The 20,692-nt window shown below is 35.7% G+C and overlaps 1 protein-coding gene across 3 annotated transcripts in view; it reads right to left on the bottom strand.

Moving 5' to 3' along the window:
* otofa (otoferlin a) overlaps positions 1–20,692 on the bottom strand; it is an 80,897-nt gene that overhangs the window by 19,668 nt on the left and 40,537 nt on the right. The window lies entirely within an intron of this gene.

Below are 20,692 nucleotides of genomic sequence, written 5' to 3'. Positions count from 1 at the left end.
CATCCTGTAATAATCTGTGACCGCAGGTAGAACATTCTTGAGACGTTTGAGCACTGAAGGACATTCTGAACGTGAAGATTAAAGAAAAACATCTGGCTTTGGCTCAACATTCTTGTGAACTCAAAGACTGATTCGATCTGATGTTAGGGAACAAGCAAGCCAACCATTGAAAGCAAACAATGTCAGTGTGAATCTGTTGTCGACTGATGGCCCTCAATGAAAAAAAATATTGACTTTTATAATATGTTTAATACACTACTTTTGAACAGTAAGTTTTTTAATGTTTTTAAAGTCTCTTCTGCTCACCAAGCCTGCATTTATTTGATCCAATGTAAAGCAAAAACTAAATTAAATATTTTACTATTTAAAATAACTGTAAACGTAATTTATTCCTGTGATCAAAGCTAAATTTTCAGCATCATTCAGTCTTCAGTGTCATATGATCCTTCAGTAATCATTCTAATAAGCCGATTTTTGCTGTTCAATATTTTTTAATTATTATTATCAATATTTAAAACAGTTGAGCACATTTAGATTAGCATTTATCTGAAACAAAAAGCTTTTGTAACATTAAAAGCTATACCATTCAAAAGCTTAGAGTCAGTATATTTTTTTAAGAAATGATAGAATTTAGAATTGATAGAATTATTTTTTCAGATAAACGCGGTTCTTCTGAACTTTTTATTCATCAACGAAACCTGAAAAAATTCTACTCAGCTGGTTTAAGATAATAATACTAATAATAAATGCTTTTTGAGCAGCAAATCAGAATATATCAATGATTTCTGAAGGATCATGTGACTGAAGTAATGATGCTAAAATTTGGCTTTGAAATCACAGAAATAAATTACATTTTAAAATATATTCAATAACAAAACAATTTTTAAATAGTAAAAATACTACACAATTTTACTGTTTTTGCTGTTCTTTTTGCTCAAATAAATGCAGGATTGGTGAGCAGAAGAGACTTCTGTAAAAAAAATTCTTACTGTTCAAAAACTTTTGACTGGTAGTGTATTTCACAATCATATTGTCATAGTAATGGATTGCCATTACAACTGTATGGAAATTGGGCAAAATGACTAAAATCTTAAAAAGTAAGTGCTCTGATGTTCATATTAAAACACTGAAAAAAATGAAAAAAACCTGCTTATATTGCCAAAGACATAAATAAAGGGCCAGAAAGGTAGTAAGGACATTGTTAAAATAGTCCATGTGACATCAGTGTTTCAACCATAATATTATCAAGTTATGAGAATACTTTTTTGTGTGCAAGGGTCAGAAAGCTCTCGTATTTCATTAAAAATATCTTAATTTGTGCTGTGAAAGACATGAGGGTGAGTAATTAATGACAGCATTTTAATTTTTGGGTGAACTATCCCTTTAAATCAAATGCAATTACAATCAGAATATTCAACTGTTTCCATCTCAAATTAGCTCCTGGTGAAAGGTTTACTTGCTTCAGTTCATAACTGCCAGGACACGTTTGAAATACGACCTTACAAAAGTCTCTGTTGCTCTTACACCTGCACCATACTCACTGAAGTAAGTGCTTTAGTGGGTGTGTAACAGAGAGGCTGACAGCACACTTATGCACTCTCTCACTCCTGCTGGTGTGTAGGCAGCTGCAGCACTAACACGACTGAGATGAGAACATATGGCTGAGGGTTAGAGGGTCCTAAAATAATGACATCAGTCTGGTTAAACACACCCTGTTTAAATAACATCAGAGACTTATTTTTTTATTTCAGACACCATCATATTCCACTCCCCCCATGGCATAAAGCAGCGTGCATGTTTCTTATTCTGTGTGGCGACACGAGTCCTTCTGGCCGTATGTGGTCGAGCTTCACTCAACCCTTTGATTTAGTATGTAGGAGTGGCCCGACATTAAGCCCATCAGTCTAATGACAGTGGGGGGTTTAACAGTCTCCACCCAGGACTGTTATTCTATAGGTCTGACCCTGTTACTACCTGCCAAATGTGGTAGACATGATGGACATCTGCTTTCCTTTTTTATAAATAATTGCTATGTTTTGTTGTTTTAGGAACCATCATAGAGTGAGGTCTAAATCCTTGAAGGAGTCTAGAAAGCTGTGTCAGGATTTATAAGGTGGCTTGTGTCTAATGTTAGCAATGGGTATGACTGATTCAAGCTCTTATGATTCATTTTTAAGGCTTTGATTTGAAAGTACACCACACATTTAAGCCACACAGAACATCTCTACATAGTGTTCAGTGCTCCCCACGCACTGACCAGGAGGTCAGTCACTCTTATTATTTTTGTGGAAACCTTTGTACATTTTTCAGGATTTTTTATTTTATTTAAAGTTAATAAAAAATGGTTACAATATAAATGTATTTGCTGTCACTTTATCCTGTCACTTTTAATAAGCGGCACAACTGTTTTTAACATTGATAATAATAAGATTCTTGAGTGGCAAATCTGCATATTACAATGATTTCTGAAGGATTATGTGACACTGAAGACTGGAGTAATGGCTGCTGAAAATTCAGCTTTGCCATCACAGGAATAAAATAACATTTTAAATTATGTTAAAATTAAATATTTCAAATACAATCTGAAATATATTAAAAATGTATAAAATATATTAAAATGTATATGTACAGTTGTGCTCAAAAGTTTACATACCCCTTGCAGAATATGCAAAAATGTTAATAATTTGATTAAAACAAAAAGAAAACATGAAAACAGCATGTTATTTTTTTTACTTAGTACTGTTCTGAATAAGCTATTTCACAAAAACAGATGTTTATATATACTCCACAAGACAAAAAAATTAATTCAGTTATAAAATTTACCGTTCAAAAGTTTACATACCCTTAAATCTTATGCTGTGTCGTTTAATGATCCATGACTGTTTTCATGTTTTGTGATGGCTGTTCATTAATCCCTTGTTTGTCTACTGTCTGTTGTTCTTCAGAAAAATCCTCTAGTTCCTGCACATTCTTTGGTTTTCCAGCATCTTCTGCATATCTGAATCCTTTCCAAAAGTGACTTTGAGATCCATCTTTTCACACTGAGAACAACTGAGGAACTCATACATAACTATTACAAAAGGTAAAAACATTTATTAATGCTTAAAAAGGCAACACAATGCATTAAGAGATGGGGGTTTGAACAGGATGATGATGTGTACCTTTATCTTTTATTTTGTTTAAAGATCATATTTTTAAATTTAGCAACCGCACTTAGTACAAAAATACAATATAAGGATAATTTACTCTTTCTAATTTGAAAGGGTTCAACTATGCAGAAGATGCTGGAAAACCAAAGAATGTGCAGGAACTAGAGGATGTTCTGAAGAACTACAAACAGTGAACTGCTCAGGACAAACAAGGGACTGAACAATCACAAAACATGAAAACAGTCATGGATCATCCAGGAAATGACACACAGTATTAAGATTCAAGGGTATGTAAACTTTTGAACAGGCTAATTTTTATAAATTCAGTTATTCAGTAAACATCTGTTTTGGGAAATTGCTCATTCAGGACAGTACGAAGTAAAAAATAACAAGCGGTTTTCAGGATCCCTTTTATTTTAATCAAATTATTAAAATATTTGCATATTTTGAAAGGGGTATGTAAACTTTTGAGCGCTACTGTATATATTAAGAGTGTCCTGACTCTTCCAAGTTTTTTAATCGCAGTGAATGTTGATTTTTTTTTTTACTGGATTAAGTCCAATAAAGTGCACCCATCCAACAAAAAGTACTCAGTGGTTAAAAAAGGCCTTCTGAAGCGAATCAATGCTTTGTATAAGAAAAAAAATACTAACCCCTGGGAGTCGTGTGGACAGGAGCGCCGCTAAGGGGGGGTAAGTTAGGACGATTCTAAGGGCCCATGCCCTTTAGGGGCCCCCAGAGATCTGCTTTGGTGTGGTGGGGGCCCAAACTCATATTTTGTCATAGGGCCCAAAATTGCGAGCGGCGCCCCTGCGTGTGGAGTACTTTTTATGGTGGATAGATGCACTTTATTGGACTTCAAAATCTCAACGCCCATTCAGTGCTATTATAAAGCTTGGAAGAACCAGGACATTTTTAAATATAACTTGTATTCATCTTTTTTTTTTAAAAAAAAAAGGTCATATACACCTAGAATGGTTTGAGAGTGAGTAAATCATGGGGTAATTTTCATTTTTGGGTGAACTATCCCTTTAATAAATTTTGTTTTGGTGGAAACTCCTAAAATGTAAAGATAATGACTGTTGCAACCAAAATAAGCATCATTTGGATTATTTATAATACGCATGTCTCTTTTCTGTAACCCGTGGTCATGATAAATATCAAACAACTGTATCTCATATAAGCAGAGGTAAAACAAAGTTACAAACATATACTAGATCTAAACCACCGCTAATCTGAATCAGAACTACTTCAAAAGGGAAATGTTGTATAACAAAGAGTAAGATCTTATTCAAGTCCATGATGTTAAATCTACTCTGTTTGCTTTTACGGAAAACACAAAACCCAAACATATTATCAAAAGCAAAATAAGTACAACCAGAGAGAAATTGGCGCCTCAGTATAAGGTTACATTTCTCAGATGGTTCATGAAAGATTCATCCAGTGAGGGGAAACAAAAAGTAGGTAGGGGTCAGGAACATTTCAGGAGCATGTGGTTTTCATGTGCGCTATTTCCTGTGAATTGGCTATACTGTACATACCTCTGCTAACCTGCAAGGGTCCTGGCCTTGTACTACAGGACGTGTGGCCACATAAACTGACCTGTCACATGAAACCACCATTTACAACTAAACCACTAATCATGGTGCAATCTAGAAATATCAAAAACTCAGGATTTTATGAACACCCAAGCGACTTTTCAGCTTACTAGTGTACGTATGTTTCGTGCTATTATGCATGATAACTACTGCTGGACTCATTATAATTGCAAGTAGCTAAAATCTTACATGACAGATTATCAATTCACACATTCTCAGTTACTGACTGAAGCAAAATCTTGACCTTGTCTATGCAAACATCATTCTTTACTGTAAAGAACACTAAACACATAAAATGAAACTGCAAATTTGAAATGTTACTACATTTTGTACTGTGACAAATCTACGCTTTCACTCTTGTCACTCTTGAAATTAACTGAAGTTTTGAATCGGACTTCCTCTTCGCAGTCATCCCCAAAGGTGCCATTCAAAAGAAAAACTGTGGTGGACCTCTGTGAATTCAGCATTGGATTGTAGCTTGAAACTCTTTCGTCTGCTCCTAATGACAGGAAATATGCTAAATAAACTATCCACCGGGAGATCCCATTCAGAGTTTTTCTGCAGATTTCCTCTAAAGCAGTTGTTTTTATGATTTCCTGAAATAGCAACATTTGTAGCAAGTCATCGAATCCAAACACCGTTGTATGTTTTTCTCATCATTGGCGCCCACACAGAACTCTTTTCTGGGGTCAGCCAAGTGCATCCGAGCACCTGGGATAAACCAGGAAGAGCCTGTTAAAAATGGTCTACTTGAATGTGACCTTTGACCTCTAATACATATACATTTACACAGCTACATTAACATACAAGCAGAAAACAAATATAAAATAACAAATTTAATCAATAAGACAGTATTTTATAAGCACAGGTGCAACTCAAGGTTCTTACAAAAAAAAAAAAACAGTGTATAAATCCCGAATACACTGTGACAGAAGCCTCAATGACATTAACACAAATGGCCGAGACACATGCTAGTGCACTTACGCACATGCATGTGGCTTACTAAGTAAAACCCAAAGGAAATGACCATGGGATTTGAGTAAGCACTAGAGAATACAGAGTGCCAATGGTTGTAAGTTTCCTCAACTCTGAATGAAATGGATCTATCCCCACAGACTCAAAGTCACTTTTACCAGGGCTGATGTGTATTGTACAGCCATACACATGTACAAAACAAGCTTGTAACATCCATAAACCACAAAGTTAAGAGAACTTCAGTAGCAAGATGAAAACATAATACATGACGGCAGATGAAGCTAAAGCTGATGGGGCTTTACTTCTCTAAGCAACAAGACAAACAGAAACCCAGTTAGGTTCCTAACGCAGAGGTATTTTCATTTCAGCAAGTCTCCTGACAGTAAAAGGAAGGGTGTGGGTGTTTTTGCCTTTAAATGTCTCTTTAAATATGTTTCCCTATGGCTAGTGTAGCCACAACTTACAATACACTGCCACACACAGAGTGATGCTTGGTCACAATGGTGAACTAGTCGTTAAATAGCAAGCTAAATTACTTTTTAAAGAAGACATTGAATACAAAATTCACTTTTACATCGTCTTTGCATATAAATATGTCTTAGCAGTGTGTGTACACAACCACCCTACAATGATAAAAATCCATTTACTGCTTTTTTTTAATCCCCAAAAAACCTAAAAACCTAAACATTTTCTGAGCACTATGACATCACTGTTCAGGCCCCGCCCACAACCTGTCATGTATTAGCATATTTCCACCCTCAGTCAAATGTACGTTGTCCGCAATTTTATCCACATTCGAGAAGCTGTAGCGACAACGTCTCGTAAGCAATGCAGGTGTTTTGTAGTTGGATGTAAAAGTGAACATCATTTAAATTTTCTTTCGACATCAGAGCCACTGAGGATGAATTGCCACCAAATATACAAAAAACGGAAGAGAGGAGTAGAGTGAGCGGAGCTTATTATCATTTAAAGAGACATGCACCAAAATGGGTTGCTGTGAACAGAACTGTTTTTGACAAGGTAAAAAGGGCGTTGTTTTACACGACCACTGAAGAATTTTAACCAAAGTTTGCAGACATTTCATGAAGAGCCTAAAGAATCATACCAACTTGTGAAAAATGGCCATCCGATGTCCCCTTTAAGATGCATGTCTTTTGTAAACATCTCCGCATCCATTTGTCTTCAGGTGCACATCCCTACTCTACTCTTTACAGTTTCCCACAGTTTCGGGAGGCATAGCAGGCCCATATGGAATTGGCCATACATGTGCTGGAATCTGTGTATGTCAAACAGAGCCGTCAGCACATTAAAAAAAACTCACTGGAGTACTGACAAAAACATGAAGAGGCCATTCATACATCAAGTAAACCTGTCAGCACTTAAAACCATGATGTGATCCTGCAGGTCAACTGGGGTAGTTGTTCATACTTTGTGTAATGCATATTTTCAGCCCAGCATTGAGATTGGATGGCTTTACTTGCAAAATAACCCCTGATTGCTTGGAAAATGTAATGGTATGGGATTCGTAAGACAGCGGCAATGCCTTCAATCTCAATTTCCCGGTACTCAACGCATGATGCAGTTTCAAGTCTAGCTGACAAGATCCTGAGGATGGAGAGAGAGGGACGTAGCAGCTTTGCCTCATTGTCATGATGAATGAGCCTTCACTCATGAAGCCAGAAGACATGTGGAGGTGATTTGAATCTCTATCACGTGCCGCCCAAAATCTAAGTGCTTTAATCTCAGATGAGTTCGGAAACATTAATTTTCTTTATCTTAATCCTGTTGTCATTAATATATTGCATAATTATGAAAAAAGATGTTTAACCGCAGAACTGATTATAAAGGAGCTACTGCTGCGCCTGACACATCTGTATCCGTTTATGTGGAACATTTTGTGTTTGTTGTCTATGGAGCAGATCGAAATTGTGTTAAACATTGGTTTTGCTAGTATAGATTTATCATCATATGGGGAATGTTCTACCCTGTGGCTGTAATGACCTGTGGAGAGATTGTAAATGATTCAAATCCTTTTACAATACGGCCCAGTTGCGGTTCAGAGGATGTGAGGTGTACCATGGGATACATATATTTGGCATGTATGAATTGTTGCTTATATTCTGAATTATGGTTGTCCTTTCTAACTTATTGTACACAGGATGTGCTATGATGTTACACAGGGTTGACTTGAAGTCTCTGATCTCGCTGACATTTTAAAAAATACTTCTGAAAAAGCAATTTGTGCTTGTAAGAGTATGTGTCCAGATGAGTTGGGTGAGAAATGCTAAAAATACCATGTTCAGCTCTTAAAAGGATAGTTCACACAAAAATTAAAATGCTGTCATTAATTACTCAGCCTCATGTCGTTCCAAACCTGTAAGACATTCGTTCATCTACGGAAAACAAATTAAGATATTTTTATTTTTGATATAATCTAAGAGCTTTCAAGGCCTAAAAAGGTAGCAAGAACATCGTTAAAATAGTCCATGTGACATCAGAGGTTCAACTGTAATGTTATGAAGTTACGAGAATAGTTTTTGTGCAAAAAGGTAACAAAAAAACAACTTCATTCAACAAATTCATCTCATCTATGTCTTCTACGCGCGTTGTTACTCTTGTGAATGCGTGTCGAAGATTGACATGGAAAAGTTGTTATTTTTGGCTTTCTTTGCGCACAAAAAGTATTCTCATAGCTTAAACAAGTTAAGGTGTTGCTGTCTATGCAGGGTCAGAAAGCTCTCGGATTTCATCAAAAATATTTGTGTTCCATAGATTAATGAAAGTATTTTTGTTTTAACAACATAAGGGCGAGTAATTGAAGTCCCAATAAAATCAAAATTGCAAAAATGCTCCAAAACAATGACAAAATTTGCATTTAGAAGATATAAGCATTCAAAACTTAGTCTCTAACTTTCACCAATATGGAGCAACGATTTTGATGACATTACTCTGCACTTCAGCTTCTCATCAAACTTTCCGTCCAATCAAATGTTCTCCAGAATCTGACCCATCCCACCCACTTAACTATAAAGAGATGCTGAAGCTGTCTGAATTTGTTCATGGAATTTGTATTTTCTGTACGTTAAATGGCACGTAGTGCACTATGTAGGGAATAAGGGAACGATTCAGACAGTGTAAGTTATGCATTCTGTTGGGACATATGAAGTCTGGGTTCGCGTTGTCATAAGAATCGCCACAGCACCCACACACCCTGCTCCGGTCTAGAGAGATGATAGTACGGAGTGGATCATATGAGTCAGCGCACAAAACGTATCGTACACATTTGAATTCTACAGAGAATGCTATTTTATAGATGCTATATGGATGAGATTGTGACCGTCATGCGCTGTCAAATGCGGCTTTAACAAGCTCATCGCTATTAGCTATTTTAAAAAAGGGGGCGGAGCTGCTGGATATGTCCCGCCTTGTCTTCCTGTTTCAGTTGAAATTACGTCAACACATAGAATAAGCCTGCCTTTTTCAAAGCACTTAAATGGACCTTTAATGACAGCATTAAAAAATATATACTTTCAGTATGTGTCACTTCAGCTGGTTAGCTCTATTGTTTGTCTGAGCTTGTGTTTGCATTACAATGTTAGGTTGATAATTATGGTCTGGTTGCAGAACAAAACTGTAAAAATACAGCATCAAAGTTTTAGGTTTTACAGATATCTTAAATTTACAGCAAAAAAGTGCATATATAATGTTGATATACTGACAACCACCAAAAAAAAACCAGGTGGTTATACAAAATCCACATCAATCAAAGCTCGCCACAAGGAGCTTTACTACAAGCTGAGGTAAATAAATACTAATACAGGAAGTGTCAAGCACACTAATACAAAACATCATCATAGTAACCACACATGACACTAAAATGAAGCAATAAACATTCATTTAACAACATAGGATGTAACATAAAAAATAATATACACAACTGATAAGAAAATCTAAGAAATTTACCAGTATCAAATTAACAGGTCTTTTACCATTAAAATTACAATAATTTTTACAGTGTGGTTATCAACCATAAAATTAATCTAATTATAAGCTTATTTGTATCTGATGGTATTGTAATATTGGTGCATCCCTTAAAAAAGTTTACAGTAGGCACGTTTCCATTACAGATTTGTGCAAAACTTTGGCTATATTTTAAATATTTTGATAAAAAAGTATTGCGAAATGACCCCATTTCTATTAACCGATGTTATGCCACTAAAACATAATTTTTTCCTCTCGCAATAAGTTATAACAACAGATTTTGGCTATATCTAATTGAATGAGGCATATGTGTGAAACTTTACAGAAGGAGCGAGGAGATCCGCTTCTAATGTGTGCGGTGCGGCTGGCGTAAACACAAGCATTGACTAAAAAGGCCGCAATCAGCTCCGGTGGCCGTGTCAGAGCCGCAGACGTGTGCAGTGTAAATAGTCTAAGCATTAATAGCAGGGAAAGCCCCTTATACTTAAGAACTGCCATGTATGAAGTGTTTCTTAGAGGTTATAGTACATGGAAGAATGATCTTATGACTTCTTACATATGCCATGTGACCTGTAAATGTGAAAAAAAAAAAAAAAACGTTTCCATTGCAGTTTTGCGAAATATTCCTTTTTTGAATTGTCTAAAAAAACACCACATACGAGTGCAAAAAACGTTTTTGCGATATATGGGAGTTTTCACACAATTGACGCGTTTCCATTAGGCATATTTTCAATTCGCAATTTGAAGGGTAATGGAAACACAGCTAGTGACTTCAAGATTAAATAAGAAACAAGATGCTATCTTAGAAGAAGTGTAAACTTATGCACCCTTCACTAAAACACACTGGCTAATGTGTGTACAGTATATAAACATCATAAAACAAAGGTTTACACATAATTACATGGTGCAATATGGTCTGGCTTTGACTTAGTGTGTTTAAACCTCTCTAGTGCGTAAATAACATTTAACGAAACTATAAGTTCTACTTCAGAAAATGCACTTATATATAAACCCAGTGTCACTGCTCTCTAGATTGGCCTACGAAACAGACAGGGGGTTTGACTGAAAGCCAACAGGAGTAAACAGGAAATGCAAGTGAGGAAGTCACCAGCTCTTGAGTATGCTTTCTCTCTTCTGTCTCCCTCTCATATAGACACACACTTTGACACAGACAGCCACACACACCACTCCTCTAGCTCTAAATAACATAGGCTGCACATGTGCAGCACATGTGTATGTTTTCCTGCTCACTCTGCAATGGCAAATATCTCAGAATGAGTGAATAAAATAAGGGCAACAACTAATGGAATATTCCATAGCAGAAGACAAGCAGACCCTCAGATATATATTAGAAATGATTAAGACAAGTATTTACTTGAATCCTCTATGAGCTCTAAACTAAACAAACCAAATCCATCTTAAATGTGTGGATAAGAACAGGAAATGTGAAAATTGTATGTAGGGCTGTCGCGATAACCGCAATATCGCAATACCGCGCTATTGACGTGCATAACCGCAGAGGAATGCAACAACCGCAGCAACCGCGATATTTGCCTGTTTTCTTTTTTCCTAAGGATTTGCCCTTCTCACTGAATGCCTGTGTGCTGAATATTAAATTAGTAATAAGTTAGTAATGATAACATAATGTGTTTATTATGAGGCTCAGTAGATGCACTTAACATGCCTAAACAGACAGCGAATGAGAGAGAGATCGACTGAGCTTGTGCAATAACCTGCGTCTGTCTTTCAGATCGAGTCAGGTATGTATGTGAAACTAGCTTGTCATGTCCAACGAAAGTGAAATCTCTGTCTTAACATCGATGCTCTGCTGGTCAGCTGAGCCTTTAAAAGTGGCGATTAAAGTTAAAATGATTTTAACATCGTGTTTCATTCCGTCTCTCTTTGAATAAATAAGCGTTTTTGAACGTGTACTTGAATGAACGGATGAAAGACTTACTCAAAGATAGTCTCTTGCCTCCATCTTGTGGCGTAACAATGAAACTGCACTGACTGACAGCTCGCCTAGAACACGCAGGTGAAATACTGACAGAAAGTCAAAAAAAAAAAAAAAAAAAAATACTGACAGAAAGTCTCGTCCAGTCAGACTCGAGGGTGCGCGCTAACTGTTATATACACGAAGATTTCAGATGCAAAGCCTCTATGTCTGACATTTTTCTTCAAAATTTGCATTTCTTTCTGGCTAAGTCTTTCTGGCTAGTACCGTTTACTTCACTTCATATATCAACGCGATTTGGTTTCGGTTTATTGATTTCTGAATATGACCTTACATTGTAACAGCCTACACACAATTATATGGCGGTAATACCGCATACCGCGCTAAAGAGCCACTCAAAAATACCGCAAGAGAAATTCCTTAACCGTGACAGCCCTAATTGTATGCTCTTCCTGCTAAACGTTTTCCCATCACTCCCTTTTGGCCAAGCACTCAACAGCAAGAGCATAAACATTAACAGTAATTTTAATAGTATAATCAAGTTGAATGTGTGAAGAATTTGAACTTTATTAAATATTGTTATTATCAACATATTAAAATACTATAGTTATTAAACTCCACATCAAACATCCTATTATGAAGAAGTCATGAAGCTCAAAAACATGCACAGTTAAAAATAATAATAATAATAAAAAAAACGGGGGTAGATACATAAATTTGTGACTAATTCAAGTGTCAGTTTTATTTAACAACTTGGTAAAAATAATACCTTAGACACAATTTGAATTTTTTTGGCATATAGAAAGAATTTAGAGCTCTAAAATGTATACAGATAGCAGAGGTTCTGCAAGAAATATTTGAGCCCTTTTTGAAATATCTACATTTTAATAGCAGTATTTGGTTTCTTTGCAAATCTGAACATAACATTGCATGTGTGAAAAAACAAACTTCCAATGAAAAACGACAACTAAGCTTGGAAGTGATGACACATCTTCAATGATGGCAATGCTCCTGGAAAAACTTCCTCTTCAATTCCCAGGGAGAATCGCATTATTGCATCAGGGTTATATCAGGGACTTCCTCAAACCATCTGAGTGTAAGTACTGCTTACAACAACTGAGACACTCTGAGATCATCTGCCATCTTGGTATAGTACTTCAAAACTGTATATCTAAGACAAAAACAAACAATTGCACCTTGCATTTTGTCTCTGTACTGTAGCTGGAAATATGCACTTCACAATTCCATTCGGCGAATTCTAAAAAAGTCCTTCACTCAGATCCAGATGTTCAAGTGTGAGCTGTTTTATGTGGGAATAACTAACATCTCTCTCCAGGAAAAAAACAAAACAAAACAAAACAGCAGTACCCTAAATAGAGCGAAAAAAATTAAAGGCACATATACTGTGCTTGTGGAAAGCTGTTTCTAGGAATGCCAAAGAGTAAAATGAGGAAACGGTTAATTAGAGGAAATAAGGAAAAGAAATTAAGAAAATACGCCACTGGTTTGCTGAAAACACAGAGGTTTATAATGCAATGACATTTATGAAGCCACAACTTTTAGCTTCTTAGCTATAACATCATGGCCCGGTTTCCCAGACAGGGCTTAGACTAAGCCAGGATTAGACCATAGTTCAATTAGGACATTTAAGTAATTTTTATAAACATGCTTAGAAAAAAACATTACTGGGGTGCATCTTGAGACAAAACAAAGGCACTGATATATTTTAAAATCAATCAAAAAAAAAAAAAGTGCAATTTTATTTCAGTTGAAACAACTCAGACTTACATTTTAGTCTAGGACTAGGCTTAAGCCTTGTCTGCGAAACCGGGCCTATGAGTTTCATTCCAAACTAAATTTGCAAGGAGAGACACAAAAACAATGTACAATGTTTTTACCATAGTCTCTCTCATTACATGACACGTCTAAGTTTCATGACACTGACGCTGTAGTACTGAAGTGTGAACAATGCATCAAGACTTTTCATCATTCTGTAGTTATTAGAACTAAAGCATCACTATTTAATACCATTGGTGACAAACCATTTTTGTTGACCAATTTATGATGGTAAATGTAAAATCACTATTGATAGAAAATGTAAAGTCATCTGCCCAAAAAAAAAACAGCTTACTGTATACACTCATTACGGCATCTAGCACAGCTGGGAAATGCAGAACTTCCTTTAAGGCAGTTCAAAGGAATTGACCCAAAAATGAAAACTCTGCAGATCTTGCAAATCAACTTTAAAGTAAATCTTCATGTCTGTGACCAATATTTACCAAGCTTGGATGACTGATGATCCGAAAAATTCAAAAATAGTTAAAAGTTAACTATTAAAAAGAATAGCTGAACATAAGTTCACAAGTAAAATATATGGTAAAATTAATAATGCCTTGAGTTACTATTTTGGAATAAATTAAAAACATTAACTTGATGTAAAAATATAAAATAGAATTGTTTTTTCTTTTTCTGTTAGTGTAAGTAATGATTAACCAAGAAAATGTAAAAAATGTAAATGTAAAAAAAAAAAACAGTTAAAAGGAGAACGTTAAAATTATTCAGGAAAATACAATTTCCTTATTAAAGTGATAAAATGTTGTGTTGCAAAAATAAGTACACCCTCCTAACAGTTACTAAATAAAACTGGTGTAACTTTAGGGCAAGTTTTGATCAACAGTTAAATATGTTGAACCAAAATTGTTGAAGATAAGTAATTTCTTGACAATTAAAAGTGTTATATAGCCCACTGAATCATACAAGACTTAATGCTGACAACAATAAACCACCTGAGAGAGAACTGTCAGGAGATTAATTTCTTAACATAAAAGAGAACAGTGGTATAAGAGGAATACCAAATTATTGTTTTAAGTGTGAAAAGTAACACAGGAATTAAAAACAATGTACTTGTAAAAAGGCCCCTTAAATAATTAGGTCTTCACTTTAAGCTTTCATTTAGTGATAAGTGAGTTTTTGCTAAAAGCTATGAAAAGAGTGACACTTTATCTCAGTCTGCATTCTGCAGAAGTGACATGCATGGTTGTTTATCCACACCTAAACTACCAACTGTAGCCAAAGCACAAAAAAACTCAAAATCAAAAATTTTTTTTTTTTCCAAGGCACATATTTACAAAATATAGACTTCTGGGAATTCATCCTCTGGTCTCATGAGACCAAGTCAATCATTTCAGATCTATCAGCATCCAGAATGTTATGGTATTGCTAGAGGAGGAGTACAGTGAGAAGTGTCTGGTTCCCACAGTGATGTTCAGTGGTAGTAAAGCTCTTATATAGGGATTTATAAATGCTAAAGTAGTGAGGGAGGTGTGCTTTATCAACGCGGTCATCAATTCACACACCACTGTGTGATGTAATACAGAAACCTGAAACAGAAGATGCTACCCTCTCCTCATTCCCTGCATTGTTGGGCATTTTTTCAAAGTGACAATGAAGATTCATTCTCTCAAGGTGAAAATCCTTCAGTGGACATGTATTTCACTCAATCTTAACACTCTTGAGCAGCTGTGGGGGATTCTGTAGAGACAAGCTGAGCAAAACCAGGGCATTTAAAAAGGTCGTCCTCGGAGTTAAACAGGACAGATGTGAAAATGTGTCATTAACTTGCACACTCAGTGCCAAGAAGGGTCAGAGCAGCATACTTAGAGTTATGGAGGACATATTAAATACTAGAATATTACACTTTGTTGAATTAAATCTTGGGTGTATTCATTTCTGCAATCCCTCATTTAAACAAAATTGGCTAAGTTACGTATTTTACAGATATTGCATATAATTCTACACACACACAGATTTATTATTTGCATAATAAAATGTATTCCTGTGACAACAAAGCTGAGTTTTCTGCTGGCATTACTCCAGTTTTTAGAGCTTTATAACATTAAACATGTCTTTACTGTCAATCAGTTGAATTTCTTGAAACACTTAAAAATAAATACTCATTCCGATCTTTAAATGTTACTATAGAGTAAAATATAGTAAGCTGTATTAACTAGTTTTATCATGCTTTTTTTCATGGTCATTGTAAGAGAAAAAAGCAGTGCAATTTTTTTTTAAAGATTTAAAACAAGGTTTCAAACAACATAAGGGTGAGTACATTAAAAAAAAAAAGGTCTGAACACTCAGACTGAGAATGCACTGATGTTCTATAGGAGAAACTCTTGAAGGACAAGGGAAGGAGAGCAGAAAGACAGAAATAACCAGGCAGAGGGAAAGCAGCCAGTGCCGGAACATGGATCGGGGAAATGCGGCTTGTCACATTACAGTGATGAATAAGACGGTTCTAGTGCATGAGAAGACGGAGGATAAAATGTGTTGGTATCCATCACAACTTTAAACAATCGTTTCTTTGTTTTCACAAAATATGGTGTAATGGAAACAGGTCCTGTACAATCTAGTGAACTCCTGTGATGAAACTGTGAAGTAAAAAATTAGTTTGTGTTTTTAAAATAAAATCCAGCAAATATAAGTTACAGCCTCATTGTCGTCTATCCTTTATATTACTGTACTATGACGAGAGAGGCAATGGAAATTGAGGGATCAAGTGTAAAATACACAATTTATTCACATAAATATCCCTGCAGTGTCATAAATATCCTTTCAATGCATTTTCGTCTGTAACACAGGATTCTGCTTGGCTCAGCATGTGTGTGTTGACGTTTATGTACAGTCAGGCTAAGAAGCCAAAGGTGTTTACCTGGCCCCAGGATGGCGCAGTATGCAGTGTGCATTCATTTCTGCACGTTTGAGGTGGTTTAAAGGCTCAAGAGAAACGTCTGGGCTACAGACCAAGTCCTCCTCTCATGCCGACTAAACGTCCCCCTGGAGCTGCAGCGGTCTGGCTGAGAAGATGAGACCACTTAGACGGGAGTTTCCGGTCAGTCTAGGTCATCTGCTTTCTATAATATGTTTGGCGGGAAGATTTGTTCCACAGTTAGATGTTTCATACACAATCTTACGCGTCTAACAGTGTTTGGTCAGGTTCACAGCGGACTAATGCAAACCTTCGCATGTTGCATGGAAGCTATGCTGTGGTTATGGATCAGAAGTCACAGCACAGCTGCACTGGAAAGACTTCTGCATTGAATATCTCACTTTTCCAAGCCGTTTGAGGTGGAAAGATATTTCAAAATGGACATTCGTATCACACATCAGAATTCGTGTTTAGTAGCTGGGGTGAAAAGCTCTCCGGTTTCACCAGACACATTCTCTCCCTAAAACACTTGTGCTGGGGGACGACACACTGAACAGACTGTACTCCGCTGCCAGGAATGTCAGGAATGGTTTGTGAAAAACACACGCTAAGCAACACAGAAACACAGACTGCGACACAAACACACTCTCACATATGCATGCTCACACATACACAACTGTTCAACTCAGATAGGCAGAAGAATTTACACTAATGTATATAGCATATCACGCACACACTCTCAGATGCTATGTATCCAAACCCCCTTATTTGGGCTGGGTGGTGTTGGGTATAAATAGTGGAGTGGTGTTACGGTGAAGGGCAAGAGGCCACAGAACTCCACCCAACCAGTCTTTTAAAAATACAGGCTCCCTCTCTTTCTATAACCAGGGTGTGAATAACGGGAGGATTTGGGGGGTCTCACCACCCTAAAGAAGGCATGATCCCGCTAAAGCACGTCAAAAAACAATGTTGGGCGTCACAGAAAGAAATCTTCTCATAATATGATGAAGATATTTCTAGCTCTGACTGTAATTTTGGCCACAATTAACTAGGGCTGCCCTCAACTAAGATTTTTCTAATCAACTAGTAGCTAATTTTAAGCATTAGTTGATTATTAGGTGCATGTATATTAATAAACCAACAATGAGCCTTTAATTCCTACAAAGCCTAATGAGCCAAAAATGACCAAAAATGACGGAGTATTTTAAGTGACCACATTGGCGCCTCCGTCTGTCATGCAGTGAGTGCACTACTAACATCGTTCAACTTCCACACTCGACACAGACACTTGAATAGCGCACATTTGTCTAGGTTAACGTTAGATAGAGCGGCCATGTAGAGTTGCCACTACAAAAGCCATATTTGAGGTCGATAAATGATAGGTGAGCGTTTGGATTTCCTGCCTGATATAGCCTACTATATTACCACAAAGACCAGCTGTTAACGATCTGTCCGGCACGGACTGCAAGACTTTACCACTTAATGTGAAACTCTTTTTTTTTCAGCAACTAAGCGACTAATACAACCAAGCCTCTACTTGTTGACTAATGGTTAGTCGACTATTAGGGTGCAGCTCTACCATTAATATTACCTGATTATCTGGATTAAATATGCTATACAATTGCACTCATTCAGTGACTTTTTTGCATGGATGGAATAAGAACATAATGTGTTTTAAAAGCAAAATAACATTTGCCGTCTTTAATGCTGTTAAATCACTTGTGCATTCAGTTTATCTGTCAATCAATTGAATGTGAAAGTTGCATTCATTACTATAAGTAGATTGTGGCACAGAAAGAAAAAGTAAAAAAAAAAAAATGGTTTATTTTATTATTATAAATGGGCATATGAAGACCCCTTAAATGTTCAATAAAGATTTAAGTGTTACATTTCATTTGCTGAAATGTAAACTAGTACTTCCTGAATTGCTTTTAGCTATTTTTGTCAACCTTTAAAGGGACAGTTTGCCTATAAATTAAACTTTTTTATAATTTATTTACCTTCAGATCTTTCTGTATGACTTTCTTTTTTAGAGTACAAAATTGGATATTTCGAAGAATCTTAAAGTGGGTCTTTGACATAAAATTACAGTTAAGAGTGACCACAATTGTTAAGCTGCAAAAATTCACCATAATAGTGGTCATATGAATCATGCATTATATTCTACTTCCAAACCCATATAGTAGCTTTGTTTGAGAAACGGACTGAAATTTAAGTCGTCATTCATGAGCTGTTAACTGGAGAACTGCTATGAATATCTGAGTTAGTGAGCTGGACAAAAAAATTAGGATGATCTGTGAACCAGATGAAATTGTTTATTGAAATGAACCAGCTAAAAATAATCATTTGTTAACTGATCTGGTTCTTGAGTTCAGCTCACTGACTCAATGATCTGGTTGCAGTGGACCTTGCGTTGTTGAAAGAAAATTATCAGTGAATGATGACTTGGATGATTTCAGGAGACACAAGACATATGGTTTTACTTTATGGTGCTGTTTTATCTTTTTGGAACTCAACAGAAATGGCTGGGTCAATATGATTTTCAAAATAAATGAATTATTCAGCACAGATCCATTAAATTAGTCACAATTGACAGTAAATACATTTAAAATGTTACAAAATAAAAGTTTTCTCAAAAATAAAGTTTTCTCAAAAATAATAATCAACTGTTCTCAATAGAGCTGCATGATTAATCATGATCTCAATTCAAACACACGCAATCTAATTTCTAAATGAAAACAATTCCCCCATGTCTGTTAAACCTTTGAAAAAGTCATACTGGAACATTCAAATATGCATTCAGACTGAGACAGAGAGTGGACAGTTACCATGTTAAGGTAAGAAACAGCTTCACAAACAATCTTTTTTTAAACTACGCAGTATTATTTCTGTCTTATAGTTATTCATACTATCACAGAAATACTGGGATTAAAGGTCATAGTTTGGATATAAACATTAGCGATCAAAAAAGAGCAAGCCATCTTTTAAAAGTAACTGGCACTTTAAATAACGTTTGTGTCGTTTGCATCGTTTCGCCACTAGGACTGTTAAAAATGTATTTCTCATTGAATCATTTATTCAAGAGATTTGTTCAAACACTTGATTCATTACAAGATGAATCAGTGTTAAGTATTTATGAGTGAGTTATTGAATTATTCATTTAAACCACTTTTTCGTAGTTTAAATATTTAAAATGTAATAATCAAGTCAAATTATTTAAACACTTTTAAATAGACTGCAGCAATTCATATTTCATCACACATTATTTTGTTTAGTTCAGAATCGTGGGAGAATCATGATCTCCATTTAAGACCAAAAAAATGTGGGATTGTGCAGTTCTAGTTTTCAAAAATGATATTATAGTAAGCAATGTTTCTGTAGTATGGTAAAAAAAAATCTTTCAATAGTAAGACATGTTTGTTTTTTTAAATAAAACAGATTTTGGTTCTAGTGGAGCCAGGGGTACAGCACAGCTAGATTTTGGCTCTTTGTCACCTCACATCAAAACATGTGTTTGAAATTTAGATGTGTATATTAACTGTTCTCTAAAGCTGGACGAACAGATAAATTCTGTTGCAATGTCAAGGTTCTTTCACTTGCGTAATCTGGATGAGATGAAATCATGTTTGACGTTTAAAGACCTTGAAATTGCAATCCATGCTTTGATATCATCAAAACTTGACTATTGCAATGTGTTATATAAGGGAATTGGTCATCTATTTCTCATTTGCAGCAAAATGTTAAAAACTCTGCTGCTAGACTCTTAATGGGTATTAAAAAACATGAACATATTACTCCTAACCTACCTCCATTGGCTTCCAGTTTATTACAGGATTGATTTGAGATCAGTGACTCAGAAGGTACTTAAAATTTGAAGGACACAGTCTTTTGGAACACTCTGCCTAAACATATTAGAGATGCGGCTACAGTACAGGATTATTAAGTACTAATAAAGTTACTAAGTAACTCAAAACACAACTGTTTTCAATTAATCAGTGATCGTTTTATTATATGCATTGCCTGTGTTATGCATGTTGTAAAGCACAGTGGTCAACTTGTGTTGTTTAAATTGTGCAATATAAATAAAATTGCCATTGCCGTACTTAAGCTCCAAATTAGCCTATTAGAATGATTTCTGAAGCATCATGTGACACTAAAGACTGGAGTAATGGCTGCTGAAAATTTAGCTTTGCTATCGCAGGAATAAATTTAATTTGAATATATACTGAAATAGACAACAATTATTTAAATTTTAAATTTTAATATTTCACAATATTATTGTTTTTACTGTATTTGTGATCAAATAAATGCAGCGTTGGTGAGCATA

The sequence above is a fragment of the Garra rufa genome, chromosome 13, assembly GCF_049309525.1.
Source record: "Garra rufa chromosome 13, GarRuf1.0, whole genome shotgun sequence".
In the NCBI taxonomy this organism is placed as follows: domain Eukaryota; kingdom Metazoa; phylum Chordata; class Actinopteri; order Cypriniformes; family Cyprinidae; genus Garra; species Garra rufa.
The sequence above is the reverse complement of the archived record's forward strand: the minus strand, read 5'-3'. Positions and strand labels throughout refer to the sequence as shown.